The sequence below is a fragment of the Pteropus alecto genome, unplaced genomic scaffold, assembly GCF_000325575.1.
Source record: "Pteropus alecto unplaced genomic scaffold, ASM32557v1 scaffold116, whole genome shotgun sequence".
Classification (NCBI taxonomy): Eukaryota; Metazoa; Chordata; class Mammalia; order Chiroptera; family Pteropodidae; genus Pteropus; species Pteropus alecto.
In genome coordinates, this window is record NW_006439189.1 from 1,541,452 (window position 1) to 1,546,465 (window position 5,014).

The window sequence follows — 5,014 nt, forward strand, 5'->3', positions numbered from 1 at the left end:
ATATAACTATCATCTATCTATCATCTGTCTGTCTATCTATCTATCTATCTATCTATCTATCTATCTATCTATCTATCTAATGTCTTGAGATTGTTACCGTGAATACATTCACACATTAGAAAAAATTATTTTTTTTGGTCAGACCAAGTATCTCAATTTAAGGCTCAGAAAATAGGTCACTATGGCCATGGTCCTATTGCTCTGCTAGCTCAGATTCTGGATTCCCCTGGACTTCAAAAATAGTTCCCTGGAGTAGTCTCTGCCTTGTCATCTTGTCACTAATTTGCACTAGGAGGGTGGGAAGTGAGGAGATTCTCAGGTTCATCAGTGAGACCATACGAGTTTTATTTTCTTCCAATATGTTCCCAGCTGTGTTTAGTTGAGTGCGAAAACAACACAGAGGACAGGAGGATTGTAGCTCAAAGAGTTGGGAGGTATCTTTTTATACCCTTCCATCTCCCTTTGTCTCACCCATTCTCTTTGCCCATAATTATGTCCTCTCTTCTTCAGACACACAAGCACTAGATTCCTTTACTATGCCCTGGCTACCAGAGGCTTTGATTTGTCACACCTCAGCCAGCCTGCCAGCCAGCCATCTATTCCACAAAACTTTATTGAGCACTACCACCTGTGGGAAACTGCTAGGTGCTGGAAATGTAGAGGTGATGAAGCATGATCTCTAAGTGCCACTTGCTTAAGAAGCATTTTCTGACTGAGAATTACTTCTTTCCTTTATATCTTAAGTTCTTAGAATGGCAGCTTAGCTGATATTCTGACCTTCTAGTAGCATCAGCTGTTAGGGATAATAGAAACAACCTTTTCCTAAAAACATCAGTATTTTCTTTTGAGATTTATTGGTCTCCTGCAGTCCCTAATACATAACAGTAATAACAATAGCAACCATTTTAATTGTCTACTACATACCAGGCAATGAACTGTTTTATATACAGTTTATCTCTTAAACTATAACAAGTAAGGCTCAGAGAGGTCATTTACCTAGTCACTAACTGGTAGCAGAGCTAGTGTCTTTCTGATCCCAAATTCCATGCTCCTGAATCTGTTTTATGATGGATTGAGTGTCTTAAAACAAAGCAGAGCCATCTTGAATGACAGATGATTGTTTGAGGGATGTACATAGTACCTCCACCATCATACTAGGGAGATATCAGAGGAACAATTGAAATATGGGTGAATAACCAGGAGAGAGTCCTGTGACCCAGCAATAAAGAGAGTTTGGGGAAAGTGAATGGTCAACCTTTTAATGTGCCTACTTGGGAGTAGAAGCTGAGTTCTTTACTGGGACAATTAATTAATTAATTATTATTAATATTTATGCCTACAGCACCTGGTCTTCCTAGGTGGTCTCCCATCCAAGTACTAACCAGGCCCGATCCTGCTTAGCTTTTGAGATCAGACATCAGGCTTGCTCAGGTTTGGCATGGCCATAGACCATGGACTGTGGCTCCACTGGGGCACAAATTCAGGACCTTCTGCGTGTAAAGCAGACGTGCTAGCCGCTACACTATGGAACCACATCTGGGGACAAACTTTCTGAGGTCTTTTCAGAGTTAGGTTATCTAAGCAAGGCACAAATGTACTCTGATACCTACAAAAGAGCAAAGTCCTGATCCAAGCCAAGATTTAAATGGAAACTAGTGAATAGTGACTGTCTAGAGTTTTGGAAATTAATGTTTCATTTATTCAAATACCAATCTTTTATTTTAATTTGATTAGGTTCAGGAATGAAATGTGCAGGGGAAAAGAATTACATACTCAAACGACAACTGAAATTGTGTTGCGACATGGTTGTAAATTCCTGCACATTCGTCTATCATAATAAATGTACCATACTGTTTTTAATGTTTCCATCTTGTTAGCATTTAGATTTTTCCCAGTCTTTCACCATTAGTAGTAATAGTAAAACGATCGTCCATACATATATTTGTACACATCCTGATTATTTTCTCTTGATTGTTTTCTAGATACAGGATACCTGGGTTAAAGCTTAATAGCTTTTAAGACTCTTTGTACATATTGCCATTTGCTTTCCAGAAAGATTATACTAATTTACACTCCTCTAGAAGTCAGCGAGAGTGCCTATCACACAGCACCTTCACAAGAACTTATTTCTAACCTCTGTGAATAAGATCAGAAAAATAAATTTGCTTTTGATTTGTATTTATATTTTCCAAATGTTTATTGTCCATGTGCATTTCTTTTCATTTCCTATTCATATCTTTGTCATTTTCTTATAAGGGTGGTCATCTTTTCTTATTGATTAATAAGAGATATTTATATATTACAGATATTAGGTCTTTGCTTTACATATATATTTTGTACTGCGTATATTTTCCATGTTTATAATTTGCCTTTTCATTCTGCTAATGATGCTTTTAAAAAAATATTAGTTGTTACAGATTTAAATCTATCATCCTTTTCTTCTGTGATTTATTTTCATCATAAAATCAATTAAATAGTCAATTATTTTTTGTTTCTATTTTAAATGTTTTGAACATTTACTTTTAAATGTTTCAAAAATTTATTTAGGCATACAGTGTGAAGTGAGGCTCAACCCTGAGATTTCATGGTAAGTTCTCCCACCTCTTAGCCAATTTTGCAAGAATTATTTATTGAATGATTCTTTTCCCCATTGTTTGTAATGTTTCTTTTATGGTAAAAGTAATATTTTTTCAAGACCATCTGGTTCATTTTATTCACCTCTCCATTCTTTCAACTTTACCATACTAGTAATTATAACTATGTGGTACATTTTAATATCTCTTATTGATGTTTTAAAAACATATTTAACTATTAAAATATGCTTATTCTTCTAAAATGAATTTTAGAACCATTGCCTTAAAAGTTAACAGAAATCTTGTTGAATTTACATGGAACTTATAAATTAATTTTCAATTTCCTATACATATAAACTTACAAAGAAATTAAATTGGATAAACTTACATATTTTAAATATTCAGATATCTTAGCCAAAACCACTGCATATCTCTTCCTTTATTCAAATTTTACTTTGTTTCTCCAGGACATTTGGTAGTTTTGAAGAAAACATAGATCTTACATTTTTCTTGTTAAAATTGTTCATAGAATTTGAAAATATTTATTTTTAAATATTGCCAATAAACTTTTTTCATATTTATAATTTCTAACTGGTTATTTCTTGTATATCAACAAAGTATAGCTCAACTCATAGGGACTATATTAATAGGCCATTAAAAAAAAGACGAAACACTTACTGACATTTAGAAAATATATTCTCTGCTGGAAGCCCTCGCCATAGAATCAAAGTGTTATGATATTATACACCAACCATAAAACTCAGAGAATTTAATGTCATGTTTTCATTCAACAGTCATCATTCTCAGAAGAGGGAAAAACCATTTATCAAGACACAGGAAGAAAGTCAAAGCAAGAACAATGATTTTGATTAGATTTTCAAAAGAAACTTTCACAGTCTCCAATTGTCTTTGGCAAGTTTAAAAGAAAACCTCCACAGCAGTATATTTCAGTTAGACTTTGCTGGGTACCAAACCATACCTACACTAAATCGTTTTTTTTGTTTGTTTTTTTTTCTTAATTTTTATTTTAGGAGGCAACCCTTGGTTGACCTCACAGATAGCAAGGACCTTGTCAGCTTACAATTCCTTATTTTTTATCTTTCTTATGCCTACAGTACTTGGTCTTCCTAGGTGGTCTCCCATCCAAGTACTAACCAGCCTGGCCCTGCTTAGCTTCCGAGATAAGACGGGATTAGGCTTGTTCAGGGGTGGAATGGCCGTAGACCCAAATGAAATTTTAGAGATGTCATATGCCCTTGAAAAGCAGGTTTATAATGAAAATGTTGACAGACTTTATGAGAGAATATCGTAGTATCATGACCACCTCTAATGTCACTTATGTGTAAGTGACAATGTCTTTATACATAGCCAGTGTATATAAACTGATAAGATATTTTTATTAAAATTATCTTATTTATCATATTCAATGTCCATTGTCTTCCATTAAGTTAGTATTCAGATATAATCTATATAACTTTTTAAATTATTTAAGTAATAAATAATATTTACAATACTTATATAGAAAAGTTTTATCTTCCAACACATTAATTATAACTAGTGTCTATATTTAATCACAAACAGAGCAGCTACTTTTTAAAATTTATTCATACCCTTTATTATTTTTGAAACCCCAAATATAAAAAACCCAGTTCACACATTTCTCCCACCTCCACCCCCTAGCTCTTGCAACCACTAATCTGTTCTCTGTATTTATGACCTTGGGTCTTGAGGGGATTTTTTAGATTCCACATATATGAGAAATTATATAGTATTTGGCTTTGTCTGATTTTTTTTTCACTAAGCATAATGCTCTCAAGATCCATCCACATTGTCAGAAATGGCAAGATTTCATTCATTTTTTTATGACTGAATAATATTTTATTGTGTATACCTACCACAATTTCTTTAGCCATCCAGCCATGGACATTTAAGTTGTTTCCATGTCTTAGCTATTGTGAATAATGCAATGGACAAAGGAATGAATATAACTTTTCATAGGTACCAGCTACTTTCTAAAGACTAAGGTTAATTCAGTGAATGTAAAACTCACTAAAAGCTTTGCAAATTTATGAACATCATCACTACTCTGGTTTTCTAGTATAGAAAACAGTTAAAATTTGGGGGAAATCGATATAAAACACAAAAAAGAATTCCTGTTGGTTAGAATCTAAAGTCACATATGACAAATTAGTAAAGCCATGAGGTCACCCTACTTTTCTACCCCATTAATCAGCTTTTTCTGGTCATCTGTGATCTCCTAGAAGCTTCTATAAAGATCACTGAGATTAAAAACAAAGACTTGAATATACAAAATGAAACGGAGTAAAAAACAGGATAATCTTGTTTTTCCAAAAAGTAAGTAAATGCTAAAACAACAACAGTAAAAAGCCCTACATTGATGTGGGTAGGTAAAGCAGACACAAGAACCAAGTGAAATATCT

The 5,014-nt window shown here is 33.5% G+C and overlaps 1 pseudogene; it reads right to left on the reverse strand.

Annotated features, from left to right (window-relative positions):
• Positions 1-1,333: 1,333 nt before the first annotated feature.
• LOC112483236 lies at positions 1,334-1,450 on the reverse strand (annotated as a pseudogene).
• Positions 1,451-5,014: the final 3,564 nt, after the last annotated feature.